The 16,566-nt window shown below is 40.2% G+C and overlaps 1 long non-coding RNA gene across 1 annotated transcript; it reads left to right on the top strand.

Annotated features, from left to right (window-relative positions):
* The first annotated feature begins 10,714 nt into the window (after positions 1-10,714).
* LOC144703664 (uncharacterized) lies at positions 10,715-12,517 on the top strand. The gene is made up of 2 exons (XR_013581587.1): positions 10,715-10,871; positions 11,990-12,517. It is a non-coding gene; the product is annotated as an uncharacterized LOC144703664 (long non-coding RNA).
* Positions 12,518-16,566: the final 4,049 nt, after the last annotated feature.

The following is a 16,566-nucleotide window of genomic DNA, read 5'->3' as shown; positions in this document are numbered from 1 at the left end:
TCGCTCACTTTTTGACACTCCTATGATTATTTTGGGTAGAAGCGAAATGTCAAAACCCAACTTGGTCATCTAAGTTAATATTGATCTATTGAAAATCTATAAGCAAACTTATTGAAGCTTTTTTTATTGGCAAAAATACGTCACTGATGACAACCAACTCATGGGTTGTGCTCGTAGACTGATTCAGTCATGCCCTAATGCCACCTAGAGGATTTTTATATATAAGGTTGAGTGTTTAGAAGAGTTTATAGGCATTAAGAGAGCGTAAATATCCCATTACACACAGACCCCACTCGCTCACAACCATGACACCAAGGGAAAAGATACAATAGCGATTCTACTACGTGTTGTAGTGGAGACCTCAAGTGCTAGACTCTCATTTGTATTCCCTAGACTTGCCTATGCATGGAGTAGGTGTTATGTTTGTGTTTATCAGGTACCATCTTGGAGCTCGCAAATGGTAAAACATCTAGACAGGACACTGTGCACTCACGCCTCCAGCGTTCCACGTGATACACTCATGGGGGCCGTCGGCCGCAAGAGTTTAGCGTGTGCAGAGAGATGGCATGACAAGTCTCTCGACGAGATGGCTACCTCGGGCCCCATAGGTAAGATCCCCCCAAGTAGTATAGAGGGGATGGGTGAGAGAACATACCACGTAGTTGGCGAGGGCATTTGCCATGTAGATCCCCTCTAGCAGCTGGTGGCTAAAGCTGGTGAGGTGTGTGCTACACCATGTGATGTTGTGTCATACATTCTAGAGATGCCAAAAGGAACATGAGCCTGCACGGAGCATGTCAACTAAGATGTGTGAGTTTTACTCCGTGATGATACCGTGAATGTTTCATTCGTCCTCGAAGAGCAAGCCATCATGTATCACCATAACCTTGGCTAATGTGTTAGTATCAACGCATAGAAATATGAGAAATAAAAAATTATACTCCCTATATGTGGTCTTGAAGGAGACCACCTCCATCGGTTGGCCTGAAGTTCCCTTTAGTTGCACCATCCACACTGAGCTTGAGAGAACCCATTGGCAGTGGATGCCAACGGAAAATTTCTAGCAGGGTGGTGATGTGGGTCAAGGCAACTGGACGCCCCATGTCTCTAGTGTGTCATAGTTAAGTAGTGTGCGTCAGGTAATAGGAAGTATGAGACAATGGCTTCATCGGAGCCATTGCTTGACGTGGCTCATGACGTCGCGTGCACTCATGGTGGGCCCTAAAGAAGGAGAAGAGTTTCGCCCTTTCCATATATCCCACAGTAAATATGCTACATTAATGCATAGATATGGGCTAAGCTTAGATCATGTTGACGAGGTAAAGGTCTTGTCAAAACACTCTAGTGGCGTTAGTGTAGTATGGGAACACAAAATTGCACGCCAAAGGTTAGTAAATTGGGACCAACATTCTGTAGTGATCCCACTATGGAAGAGGAGGTTTTCCATAGTTTCAACCTAAGGAGAGATGGCGCAACAAAGGCAGTGCAAACTAATGGAGTGACCAATACATGTAACCTGATTATCAGTAGGTAAGCCAAAGTGCATGAATATCCAATGGAAGAACAAGATGTGGGTTGTAACTGCTGGCTGCCAAATGCATCAACCCCAAGCCTACAATGGGTACCTCTCTCAGAAAATATTTAGAAAGGAAATACAGAAAGATGATGTATAGTCCCTTATAATCAGCTTAAGGAAGTTGATGCAATGACTTCATTGCATCTTGTTCCTTAAGTGGTCTGACAAACTCAAATTTTGGGTTAAAATTAAGTCGTTGATTTGAGTTTGATCAATTAAAATTTATAAGCCATGACTCACAAAATAATTCTACTTAGTGGATGAGTACGGGTCATCTCAACAAGGAATAAGTCTTAGGGTGATAACTATCTTTAAATTGTGATTTGCATGAAATGAATGGGAATACATAGAGATTGAGAGGTAGGATTGCAATTGGAATGGCAGGATGAGATGGACGTTACTAATTAATTTAATAAAGTATGAAAATATACAAAAAGGAGTCGTAGTTCAGCTGACATGAAAAAGATGTTTGGAATGAGGGAGTATGATAGGCAAAATATTTAAGGGGAAGATGGTAGATGTAGGTGATGTGTGATAGGATAGATAGAGAAAGATAGTGGTTTAGGGTTTATATTTTAAATAGAGAAGAGAAAAATGATGAGATTGTGATGTATGATTAATGGGAACAAATGTGTGGTTGTTTCACAACATGATTCATAAATAAAAATAAAATAAAATTCTGAACTCACTCAAACATCTATAAACGACTATAATGGTGAGTATGGCTCGAGTCCATAGAGACCAAGGGTTGAGATTTTAAAAAAAGTTGACTCAGTCAATATAGATCTAAAAAGATGAAAAGGGATGTATCAATAATATCACTATTTATCTTATTAAATTTGAGAAAATTTCTAATCAAATAAAGACAAAAAAACTAAACAATAATGATCAAGTCAACTCATGCCGCTACATGGGCAACCTGAAATTATTAATTTTTTATGATAAATATTTTGAAATTTTCCGTCTTAAGAAAGGAGATTATGTAAGGATTATCATAAAGATTTTCTATAATATTTAAAATAAGAAGAAAGTTAATGGACAGTTCAAAGCATTATCTTTAACCCATTGACTATAGATGACCTGATGGTCGAAATGGGTATATAATTTTATGAAAAATATATTTTCAGAAAATTGAGAGATAAAGAATGATTATCATATATCTTGGGGGATTTCTTTGAGACGGTAGAAAATTAATTTCAATTTTTTAAAGTCAAAGATTTGCAAATGACCCCGACTAATTATATCCAATCAATCAAAGTGAAGAAATTGACCAAGCAATTGATATCAGAATTGGATGAATGAGTTTTGGATGGAAAGCTGATGAATAAAGATAGAATAATAATCCTATTTCCAGATTTGAGTGACGAGATATGGATCTTGCAATACCATACCCTTAAATTGTGACTCGCATGACGATATGGTAGTCAAACGAATTTTTTCCCTCAAATTTTGAAAGTGTTTGTATCAACGAAAAGAGGACACAAAGCCCAATATATTTCCACTAGAATCTCTAGTTTGTTTTGGAAATCAGTGAGGAAAGCATGTCCAAAGTTATTGCAAAGCATTTGTGGCAAACTTGAGGAAATAGAATGAGGATTGGACCAAAATCTCTTATTTTCTTATAATTTAATTGTCATTCATTATATATCAAAAACATCAAAGAATGCATATAGAGTTCCGATGTTGTTAATTATATCATTTTTGGTTTTGGAGTATTTCAGAGTGTTGCTAACAATCCTTTACCTTTTTAAGATGGATTGATGATATTTTTGCGTGGTAAATTGATCAAGGATTTCTGAGGTAGCTTTTTTGTGCAGAGAGAAAGAGCTTAAATAAACTCATATGAACGTGAGACATCTGAGTCATCCATTAATTTGAATAAAACTTAGATGACAAAGATGATGCAACATGGGAGCACAGGGGATGCCACTTCCTGCACTTTGTGGGGTCCAAATCTTGATCGTAAGATATTCACACGATGACTCACTTGCATTGATGTGTTACTGTGTAGAGTATTAAAATTATAATAACATACGTAACTATTTACACTTCTAGAAGTGTAAAATTTTATTTCTTTCATGCAAGTATGAAATTAACATCTTAGACTATTATGAGCCACATCGTGCCACGTAGGCAATTGGTTGAGGCCATAAACTGTGCTGGCAGAGTGGGATGCCTACACATTGGTGTCGCCACATCAGATCATGCTACAGGCCCAAGCCTTTGCTTATTTTTATTTTTTAGGTCTTAAGTTTATTAAAATTTAGAAAAGAGTAATATAACTTAGAAAATTCATATATTTTAAATCCTAAGACATTTTTAATGAAATTTACTCCACTGGTTTTCAATTTTTGTATTCTTTAAACTATGACACCTGAAACATATAATATGATATAAAAGGATTAGTTCACAGGAATAACTAGTTTGACTTGGAAGGAAAACTACGAGGACTTTGATGCTTTGTAATTGCCTATGTCTCCTGCTTCCTGGTTCATCCACTTAAGTCCTGAAATAACTAAACTCAATAAATATGGTTAATGTCAAATGGTTTGGCCTTGACAAATCTCAACATGAATAAAATAAATAATTAACATTGAACTAATTTAAAATTAGGACTTTGTAGAATGGCAATGTAATGGTTAAAAATAATAAAGTAATGTTAACATGTATCATAATTATAATAATTCAGCAGTAAATAGGGTGAAATATGATATAAATGAATGCGTATGAGGCATGTTATCAATGATTAAGATGATGGATAACGGCCAATGGATGATAATGACGTGGAAGAGTGTATTGACCTAACTTATGGATGTGATGAACATGAGTCAATGCAAGGAAAATGACTAAACTTAGATTCCTTACATTCCCTGAGGATCAGTGTCTTTTTCCTAATGCAGATCAGCCTCTCTTCTTCTTTGTGACCTTTTCCAAGCACTAAAGATTTGATGAAAAATCCTTGATGGACCTTCAAAATCTAACTACCTTTCAATTTGCCTCTCTACAACTGTAAATATGTTTTTTTAGAGATTGGGAACTCAATTTATAGATCCAATCATAAAGATGGATAGAGGAGACAAAGAAGAATGTGCCCTCATAATTTCAGCTTGATTGGGCTCTTGTCGAAACATGCTTCTGGTGACGTGGACGCCAACGCATCGACACCGGACGCGCCGCCACCATCAACCGAAGTTAACATCTTCCCCACGGATACAGCGCCACAGTCAACCGAGGTCAACGCCTCCACCATGGACACGCTGCAACCGTCTCCGCTACGCACGTCTCCATGCGCGCAGGCTCCTTCGCGCATTATGACATATCGCCAACGACAGATCAACAACTACCCCTTGGCGTGACACAAAGCACGTCCCTTGTCTTTCATTTCGCGTCTTTAATTTCTCGTTAAGTTGTGTTTTCTCTTTCCTCCAAGGCCTATATGTATAGGCCATTGTTTCAAGAAACAGTTAGGCAGTCATTATTCAAGAATTGAGTTTGTTTTAACTCTTCTTGGAGGACTGCCCAGCCTCCCCTATCCTTCCTCTCACCCTAGTGCCGCCGTTGTCGGCCACCCTCCCGTTCGTCTCTCCCCACCCTTCGTCCCTCCTCTCTCTCTCTCTCTCTCTCTCTCTCTCCCTCCCTAGGTTGCCCTAGGGTGCCCAGGCCGTCCCATCCAGGGCTGCCCAAGGCCACCCCAGGCCGCCCCATCAAGGGTTGCCCAAGGCCGCCCCAGGCCACCCCAACAAGGGCTGCCCAAGGCCGCCCAGGATGCCCCATCAAGGGCTGCCCAAGGTCACCCAGGACGCCCCATCAAGGGCTGCCCAAGGTCGCCCAAGCCGCCCCATCAAGGGCTGCCCAAGGCCGCCCTAGGCCGCCCCGTCCAAGGCTGACCAAGGCTGTCCGGCCGCCCCATCAAGAGCTGCCCAAGGCTGCCCCCGACTGCCCATCAAGGGCTGCCCAAGGCCGCCCGGGCTGCCCATCAAGGGCTGCCCAAGGCCGCCCCCAAGCCGCCCCGTCCAGGGCTGCCCAAGGCTGCCCCCAGGCCGCCCAACGTCCGGGACGCCGTCGGCGCCACTGCACATCGTGCATCGAAGCGCCCGTCAATCGTCACGCTTTCTGCTAGGGCCGTACAACGCCCAGAACACCCAGACTCTCTCGACCAGTGGGCCATTCAATGCCCAGATTCGCCCAGACTCGTCACGATCAGAATTCCCCGTAGCCTCTTCACGCACTACGGTGCTGAGGTACGTCTGAACTCTTTGGTGTCAAAGTGTTCCTCGTCCAGTATTTTTCGAGAAGTCTCCACCGCCGTCAGATTGGATTTGGTTTGGATTTCCCCAAATTCTATCTTGTTCATGAGTTTCCCTCGTGACGCGAATTTGCATATTGATTTTGGTGCTTCGGCATCGTCGCGGTGGGTGAAGAAAGTACTCCCGCCCTCGACGAGGATCGGAGCTGCACCACCAGTATTTTATTGGTGTTAAACTCCGAATTCGACCGTGTGGATTTCTGTGGGCTGTTTATCCCTCCCTTACCCAATCCATCCATTGCCTTCCCTTCGTTCTTATCATTTCTCCATCTCTTCAGATGTCCATTTACTATTCGTCCTACATCAGCTTCACTGTGTCAAAAAGATAAAATAAAGGAATAAGGTTATACATTTATTAAATAAAAATTCTCCAATTAATTATTGGCATGTCGATGTGCTGTATGGCACTTCAACATGTGCCTCATCAATGCACATTTAAAAATTCTCCAATAAATTATTGGCATGTCGATGTCACATGTACACTTGACGCCACATGTCTCTTGCCACATCATCAGGCAAACCCTTTTTGACAAGTCAAAGGAGAGAAAAATAAAAAAATGCTGTATATTCATATTTTAATCTCCTCGATCTTTGTCAGCATTTATTGGAAAAAATAGTTAATATTTTCCAGTGAGTCACACATCAATATAGTTATAACTACTTGTTAGTCATTAATGCCGTTATGACATAACTTATCATGATGTCATCGTAGTAACATTTTTTTGATTGACTAACACTAATCAATAACGAGACTTAATGACTAGTTGATGCTAAACATTCTCTGAAATAATGTATTGGTGATGGTTCGAAGAATTGAATGGTAACATGTGGCATGGAAGGAAAAAACCACAATTACATTCATCATTCATATGAAATTAAATATCAAGTCAGAAAGTATAAATAATATTTATTCCAACTTATAGAAAGCATTTATTCATGAGCATTATGTCAAAAATTCAGGAAAAATCATATTCCGACTCAAAAAGGTATTTTCTTTCAAAATAAGGCGTTACTCTAAACATGAATAAAAAAATTCACCAGATTGAAAACATCATATTAGAAACAAATTTAATCATTCTGTGCTTAATAAGGAGTATAAAACCAATGTAACACAAATATACATGTAAATAATGACAAATAAACCTTATTTGTGTGTTTTATCATTCGGTCATCTTATAGTGAAGCTAAATGATCCTATCTTGACCACACAGAAATATTTATGAAATTATTATTTTCAGTAAAATAAAATTATTTATAACTTCAGGAATAAGAACCTCATATTTCAAAGTAAAAAAATAACCCATCTATTAGATGTTTTGAGTTGCTTAGGTCTAGGGAAGACTTTCACAACCGTAACCTGAGTCAACTTGATGACACTAAGGTATAATACCATTAAATGATTCATATGGATCAATTTACTCAATTCATTTATCAAAAGACCTCCCACTATCTATCCTTAATATATTTGTATTGATCACTATGAGATTGGCTGTACTCGTCACCTGCATGAGACTACATAATGCTATTCTATTTGGACATTTTGAGGTTGTTCTCTACTACCCCTCAAGTAATAATATTAAGAACACATGCTTCAAGACTCGTGATCTCCATATTATGATCTCATCATAATTAAGTAGGTCACATCACAAAAACACTGTAATGAAAATATTGTACTGATGAACATGGACTACGATATGAACTGTGTAATTAGATTGCGGGCTACAACTAATGTGAAAGCCAAATATATTTCCATCACATCCTACTATGCTCAGATCTATAAATAATATGAAGGAAACTACTTTCCCTTTTAAAGCATGATATTGTGTCTAAACACTCCCGCACAACATGTGCCACTGATATATCTATTGCCAATGTAAAATATTGAGTTAAGAACAATGCAAAGATTGAACACATGCCCTCTTCAATGCTTGGGCACAAATGTTGAGCATCCCTCTCTTGTGCATCAGGTGTCTCTTTAGATAGCTTTATATTGTATAGAGGTTAAGGAGAGAGGGTAGGGCTAGGCCCTTATGATTACATCATGACATTGTATTATGATGAGCAGAATTACATTAGAGGGCATAGCCATTAAAAAGGGGAAGACGAGGGATGATATACAAGTAACATGACGGGGTGCAACTTGCACTGTTGGGTAGTGGTACTCCTACGCCTTGAGGCACGCAGCCCTACGCCATGCCTCCGGGTGATGCTGCTAGAAGCGTGCCCTTGGGTGGGTTGCAACGCGTTTGTGGGCCATGGCCCTCGGCACATTCGCCAGTCAGTCATACACATGCCCCAACGTCCATCCGCAACACCTTGTGCTTGGTGCCTAGTCAAAAGCTCTACCGTTTCAGTCCACAATTGCGTCGATGTGCCCAACACATCAAGCCTTGGGTCCTACAAGCTATAGTAGTACTCATGCGGGCGCTCTGCTCTCCTCAACTATCTTGGACCTGTTCCGCTCTAGAGGTCTTGATCTGGATGAAGACAAGGATTCCGACAATGAAAGACCCGTAACAGAATCAAACAATATCATTAAAACATGAAAAAACAAACTTGTGCGTGGATTGCATCTGTGATTTCTTTGGTCCGGTAGTGAGAGGAGTTTAGCTGCTCATGTGTGCACGTAGTCTTTGGCACACTAGATCTCTTCCTTCTCGTTGAAAAGTCCTTTCAACCTCCATCGTTATCGTTATGCTGTCCCAATCGCATCGAGCATCAAGAAGAGTCATGGGGAGAAGGGAGAAAGAAGTGGAAGGCCCCTGAATAATACTGTCCTGGGTGAATTTCTTTAAGGGCCTTCCCCAACTTATACTAAGTAGGTATTTTTCATAAAACCCCCAAAACTTAAGTATATCTTTTGACGTCCAAAAGACCATTGGCGTGTGACCCTCTAGGCCCATGTATTAGACTAGTTAACGATTATAGCGGGCCAGTAATCATTATATGCCTTCCAAATTAATTAACTATATCATCATATAGATTCATGAAAGTCGGATCGATTTAACCCAATCGATAGGTTGAGTCTCCAACACGTGGGATGACAAGCTACACCTTCTGCTCTAGAAGATACAAAGGAGTGTGTATCGACTCACTCATGATACTTGTTCGTCATCAATTATCGTGCATGTATAGTCCCTCATCCACTTGATGCTCGTACGATGACTTAGGGTATGGTCAACTGGCAAACCCTAATTGGTCATCCGAGTTTGTGCTGGTATGTTTTGAAATCATCGGAGAACTCTTCTCCATTATTTCACTACCTTGGCCAAGGGCTTCATCGCATAGTCTTCCTTAAGCTGTCACCTTTTATACTGAGGGTGGATGATCCCATCTTGACCACTCAATTGTTTTCGTGACCTTCTTGATGCATCCAAACTAAGACTAGTTAGAATCCCATGATTAGGGTTACACAGGTCATATTCAAAGTACAAATGTCCGTCCATAAGACGTCTTTGATGTCTCAAGTCTAAGGACCACTTACACAAACATGATGTGAATAAACATGATTAAGAGTTTGGTGTAAAGAATAGTATGGATCAATTCAGTGAGCTCTTTCCACTAAAGAGCACCCACTATCTATCCATAATGTGTCCACACTAATGGCTACGGGAACGGCCATACTCATCATATGAGTGAGGCTAGGTAGTACTATTTTTTGTGGATACTTCGATGTACTTCTTGAGTATCCTTCAAATATGAATATTTCGAATACATGCATAAAGACTAGTGATCTTTGTGTTACGTTCTCATCATAATTCACCAAGTTGGATCATGTATTCGTAGAGTTTATTAAAAGCATTATATGTGATTTATAATCAATATGTTCTATTAATGATCATAGAATGAGATATAGAATGTGTGGTTGGCTTTTTGGCCACCTATATTTCCATCAGGGGCTCCATGTGCCTTAATATCTTGGTGGGATACATCTCGTCCCCCACCTCATGCGGGCGACACCCGCGGCCTGTGTGCGCACCTTGTGCAGCCGGCGCCCATGCAACATTAGTGCTCAAACCCACTGGTCCACAACAGCTTACAAGTGCAGCACCCCCAGCCCGCGTGCATAGCCTACCGTGATCCGCTGCCCTTGTGTGTTTCCGAGTGATAACATGAAAATAAACATGATAATTCATATTTATTTCATGCATTTTGGAACATAATTAAGCTTATTTTATGCATGCTATCATGAATTTAATGTAATTTTCACAAAAAAACACATGTCCACTGCATATTTACTCTTGCGTTAAAATCAATATATTTTGATGTTAATAATGGTTGAAAGGGATAGTATATCTAAAAAGAATTAATTTGGTGAAAATTCATCCAAAAAGGAGTTTTAGATAAAAAGATATTTAATTTCAAATTTTAGAGAATTTTCTAGATTATATTTGATATTTTCCAAGTATTTCTTTTAGGTTAAAAAATGGAAAAATCAAGACCCACTAAGGACGGATGATGCGGAACAACTAGTTGCTCTCTTTTCTTGTGGAACAAGTCAAATCCGTGCCTTACAAAGAGGGATGATGTGGAACAACTGGTGGATCTCAGTTATTGGAACAAGTCAAATTCGTGTCCTACAAGGATGGATGATGTGGCATGCTCTGGTGGCTTCCTATTCTAGTGGAACTACTCAAACAAATGAATGGCTACAAATGCTCAAAATTCAAATGGCCATAACTGCTGATTCCATGGGTAGTTCTGGATCACATGGCCACCTCTTATTTCTCTTTCCATGACCTATGGTTGACCCTATAAATAGATCAAAAAATTAGACTCTTCTAGTGCTTCATTTTACCTTTCTCCATGTGGGAGACCGTGTGAAACAAAGGTGTATGAGTGCCAATTTAGGGTTATTCGTCTTTGAACAGTGAGTTTCTTCCCTCTCTTGATCTATCTTTGTGCCTATTGCAACACACCAAGGCACCAGGCACAATATATGGGTCCATGAAGGGACATTAATGTTTGGGAGCATCACCAAAGGAAGAGGTAAGTCCTAATAATTTAATTAGGATTTCTTATTCCATTTCCGCCATCTTTCTATCCAATCCACATTCTCATATCACTTCACTCTCTGTTATAAGTTATTAAACCCTATGAGTGGGGATTAATGGCTTATACCACCCACTTCTAATTAGGGTTTTCATAGGAAACCCCTAATTAGGGTTTCTTCATCACATCCATTTATTCATCTCATCCTCTCCTCACTCCACGATTTTAATACTATCCCAATCTCTGTTATAAGTTCATAATTCTTATGAGGAAGAATCAAGCACTTATACATATAAATTAATATATATATATATATCTATTATCTCTTCTTTCCACGTTCTCTCATCTTAAACACTTTATTAAACATCGATTTGTTCTAAGTATCAATCTTAATCACAAAGCCTTCTATGTGGTTCGACCCCTTACTCACCAATTTACATCAGTAGTAAGTGAATTAGGGTTGATTACAAATATTATTGCATGTCTCAAAATTACACATCGACTAGGTTAACCACCTAAATTTTGACTTATCACTGAGCACGAGCAGCAACTTATTTTTGAGACCATATTGAGATTCAGATGTCTACCACTGTTCTAAAAGTGTCATTATAGAAAGGTAATACTGTTCCTTTTATGCAAGGTGTTCTTCGACAGGCCCCCACAACAAGTGTCATCCCTTATTTTATGCCCCACAAGTATAGGGAGTTACTTGCATGTCTTGAACCCACAACATTGAGTGTGACACCATCTTAACTTTCAGGCCCATATCACTGAGCTAAACGATAGCTAATAGAAAGAACCTTACTTAAGTTATTTAAGCAAGATGATGTGCTTCAAGAAGAAATATTTATTCACACTCACCCATTTATTTTTGTATATTTTCTTTCTATTTTTCCTCTCTCCACTTTTATTGTATACTTGTTTGTTCTTTCTTGTTTACTTCTTTCTATCTCCACTTTTATTTTTTACTCGTTTGTTCTTTCTTGTTTACTTTTTTCTCTATTTATTTTTTAATCTTTTTTTCTTGTTTTGTTTTTGGTTGAGCCACCCTATTTTCTGTTTTATATCAATATTAATCGTTTTACTGTAGCGATATAATCGGTCTGCGCTTCTAGACATGAACTTCTGCAAATCTTATAGTCGGAGGATGGACCTCCGCCCTAAGGCGTCAGAGCAGGCAGCGAGACCGAGATCACGTCGCTTCAGGTTAATCCTCGTGTGCTTTTGGGCATTGGAAATTTGCTTTCGTTCCGTCTGCCACGGTGCAGGGGCAACAAGAGCACCCTCTGAAGGCCCAGCTGCTAATGAGTTCCTCGTCGGTCAGAAGCACATCTTTCATAAGAAGTCAAGTTCTCGATCGCCGCCGCTGAAGGAGTTTCTGCAAAGCAATAGGAAGATTCCCAGCTGCCCAGATCCCCTTCACAACCGTTAGGTTCACCAGGCTCCAGCAAGTTCATCGTGTTCATCCGCTGAAGAATACCCGCCAAGATCAAGGAGGATTATGAAAGAAGATTAGTTCGATGGTACCATAGTACAAGGATTCCGAACGTTATTATTTTCGAAATCTTTTGTAATCCTTTCTTATATGTAGAGAATCAATCGATACAACTCTAATTTCAGTGGATATCTCTTTTCCTCCGCAATTATTCCCATGTCTTCAAAGATACCAGTTTTATAAATTCCTGAAATCAGGGAGATATTCTTTGAGATCTACTGAACCATCGATGAAAATAATAATTTCTGAGGATCATCTGTTCTTCTCTGCAACTGTTCTTATGCCTTAAAATCATTCTTCCATGACCTCGAATCAGTGCTTACTCATTCATAATTGAAAGTAGAATTTGACTTTGATCATTTCTAAACTTTATCTAGTATTTCAGTAGTACTTTCGTTGACTATCAGACAATAGCTATTCTCTCTATTCGTCGAACTTAGGATGACGACTCTAAAGGATGTGCTAAGATGGGAGTTTCAAGAGTTTGGTTGGAATCTGACCTCCCTGAATATAGAAAAGAAGGAAACTAACTAATGGATTAAAAATTAGATTATCTTTTGCACGGATCTTGAAGTTAAGCACTTACTGATCACAAGCGAGAAAGATCAAACTGACCCCAAAAGATTCGAAATCATAATCATCAGACATAGAACGATCTCTTTTCTGCGTAAGGCTCGTGGACAGACGACGGAATAGGACAAACGGAACGGCGTTTGAGTCAGTCATCCGTTACAGAGCCTGAAGTTTTATTTCGTTTCTGTCCAAGAAGCTCGACGGAACTGATGACTGAGCGGACGGAGGACCAGTTGAAAACCTACTGTTCATCACCATTCACCAGTGTCCGACGAGGGAGTGGGAAAGAAATGAAATCACGAAGGCTTTGTTTCCGTTCTGTTCCGAGGTCAGGACTGATGACTGATGACGGTAATGGATGGAACGGATCAAGGACCTTCCACTGATGATAGAATATGACTATGTGAGCCCCTCTATAGGGCCCCATATGGCATAGTTATGTCTTCTTGTGCGACGTTAGCGGACGTCTTTAACTCATCTGCCAGAACCTGCTTTCCATCTCGCTGGCTTTGGATTCTTCCCTTCAGATTTCATCCAATCAACACCGTCAGAACCCTCTCTTTCTCTCTCTCTCTCTCTCTCTGTGCTTATAATATACATATATAGGTGTATAATGGGTCGCTAGCCAGATACATCGATCCTTATCTGAAACGAAGCTTGGCCAGCGGAGAAGTAATTGATTCGTGGTTGTCTTGTAGTTCTTAAATATGAATCGGCTCGACTGGGGGTTAGAGTAGGTATGCAGCTTGAAATCCCTGTAAGAAAACAGATACCACGAGGCTATTGAACAACTGAGTCTGATGGATCAGACGATGACACGCAAGAACAACGGTAAAAGAACACTTAACAGAGTGTAAAAACAACTGCGCATTAAGGGCTTGAGAATACACATATTTATAGTGCCGGATGTGCCCTAATGCACATAATTGAGATTAATTGAGGTATGTGGTGAGGTGACGCATGTGCGATCTTCCCAATGTTTTGGAAGATAATTCGGTGTCAAGGCCGGCGATACAGCGTTACTTCCTAATGATGGCATCTCGGAAGTTGAAGGCTGCGCCATCAGTTTATTTAACACACTGCCTTTCACATGCCCAGGCGATCTCATGATATAAATCAGACCACAGTAGCCAGATCCAAGATAAAAGCTCATGATCTCAATGTGTTTAGTTCGGGCATGAAATATGGAGTTTTTACTGATATAAATGGATCCTAAGTTATCACACCATAACTTGATATTAGACTGAATGCAGAATTCATGAAGTAATGATTTTACTTTGAGAAACTCAGAAGCAAATATCCTAAGTTATCCGGCTACCGTGGTCTGGTTTTTGAGGGCGCAGCTGACAATGTTATTGCGTAAGAAAAATAAATATCCAATGGTTGATGTTTGATTAAGAAGGTCATCACCCAGTCAACATCACTGAAAATTTGGATATGAGATGAGGACTAATACTTGAAATGTAAAGTATAGGCAAAAGTAACCTTAATGTATTGAAGGAGGTCTTTGAGATCCCTCGTAACATGCGTTTGGGTGATGTATGTGTTGATACACCTGATTCGCACCATATATGATGTCAGGAAGGGTGATGGTTCAGTATTGGAGACTTCTAACTATCCTTCTGTAGTCGGTGGCCTCACATGCATATTTTATCAGAGGTACCCATGTGTTTGTTGATGTTGAAGACTTGGGCACATCACCGAGTGGAAACGGGCTTGCATTGGTCCATGTTGGTCATGCTGCGTACTTTAAGAGCAATTGAGTCTGAAATAGGGTGATGCGTAAAGAGGTTTGTTTCGCTTCACCCCTTAGCTCGCGCTGTCACTTCTGCTCATTCGCACGCTCCTAAAGTCGCGCCTGGAGACTGATATCCATGAAATTGTGAGCAGGGCCAAGGGCTAAGAGGGAAACTCAGAGCTAAGAGGGAGAATAGTGTTCTTAATGTCCCAGGAGTCTAGTACTATGATGAGAGTGTCATTCACATAGATGACAATATAAATTGGTAAATGCATGGTAGTTTTAAAAAACAACAATGTCCTAGTGTGTGGCCAAGAAACCTGAAATTGGGAAAGAATAAACTGAGTTTTTGAAGCCAAGCGTGGAGAGCTTGTTTAAGTAGACGGATCAGGAGGTTGATGTATGTAAATAGTTTCATTTAGACGTCCATTTATAAAGATATTGGAGATGTCAGGTTGTTGAATATGCCAATGGTTAGTGGCAGCGAGAGGAAAAAATAATACGAAGGGTGGTCATTTTTAAAACTGGATCATACATTTGATGCTACTACATATCTGGTGTTTGACTGAAGCCTCGTGCAACGTGTTATACAGGGATATAAGGAGCACTCAGGCCGCAGCTTTGTTCGATAGATCCATTTGCAGTTGACAAGCTTGGTGTGAAAGGGTGGCTGAACCAGATCCAAGGTGTGATTGTGAAGGAGAGGGGCAGATGAGTAGTTCTTCACACATGGCACAATACCCGTGGGGATCTTTGAATGATTGAGTGACTTATGGGGATTTTGATGGGATGGAGTCACGAACTGGAACAAGAGGGTATGGGATATGTTTTTGGAGTGATGGCAGAGTTCCAAGAGAGGGTTGAAGCATTTGGGGAGGTGGAGGAAGGGGAGGCGTTGGGCAGTTCAGGAGGGTTTTGCTTCGGGGAAGGTCTAGGGGCAATGAAGAAAAGAGGTGCAGGTGATTACGGTGGTGATAGGGGACATGCATTTAGTGGTTGCGAAGGATGGACAAGTATGGGAGAGGGTGGCTTTAGAAGGTGGCTCTAGAGTGGTAATTGGATGTTGATATTTTGGGGTAGGAGTTGGAGCAACGGTAAACCTAGATTTGAGTGCACGCATGAAGACAAATAGACATTTTCACCAAATGCTACATCGAGTGAATTAAAAATGTGGCTGGTGAAATGACAAAGACAACATTAATCATGATGAGGTGGAGTATACCGAAGGAAAACACATCAATCAGGCCGTGCGATTAGTTTGGAGGATGCATAAGCCTTCAGACTGCGTAAACACAGGTGACCAATAGTTTTAATGGAGTTGTTAGATGGTTGAGAATTTTCTACATCACAGGGAGATTTGAAACGAACATGTGCCCAGTGGAGTCCATTGATGAGATATGCCACCTTAGTCATGGCTTCATCCCAAAGTAGTTGTTGTTCAGCTATATGATGCATCATCGAGATTGGAATTTTAATGATGTGAGGATGTTTATGTTCTGCAATACCATTGTGATAAGGGCCACACAGACAGGTGAAACGATGTTGAATTCCTTGCTCACAGAGGACTTGGTTGAGGGATCAGTATTTGCCACCTCAATCAGCTTCAATGTGTAGATTGGGTAACCTCTCAGGCAACTTATGAAATTGAATGAAGATGTTGACTAGGTCATTCTTCCTTGGGGGAGAATATAGCATGTTTACCATATGAAAGTGCATCAATAGATGTTATGTAGTGAGAGAAAATGAGAATAAATAAAGTGGGAGCGGGCCCCTAAAGAATGGAATGGATGAGCTATTGAACCTTAAAAAAAACATGATTCGATTTCAGTTAGGGTAATTGTTTTGCAATAAACATAACATATGACTCACAGACATGTGGTCTAAAC

Source organism: Wolffia australiana, chromosome 5 (genome assembly GCF_029677425.1).
Source record: "Wolffia australiana isolate 7733 chromosome 5, ASM2967742v1".
In the NCBI taxonomy this organism is placed as follows: domain Eukaryota; kingdom Viridiplantae; phylum Streptophyta; class Magnoliopsida; order Alismatales; family Araceae; genus Wolffia; species Wolffia australiana.
The sequence above is the reverse complement of the archived record's forward strand: the minus strand, read 5'-3'. Positions and strand labels throughout refer to the sequence as shown.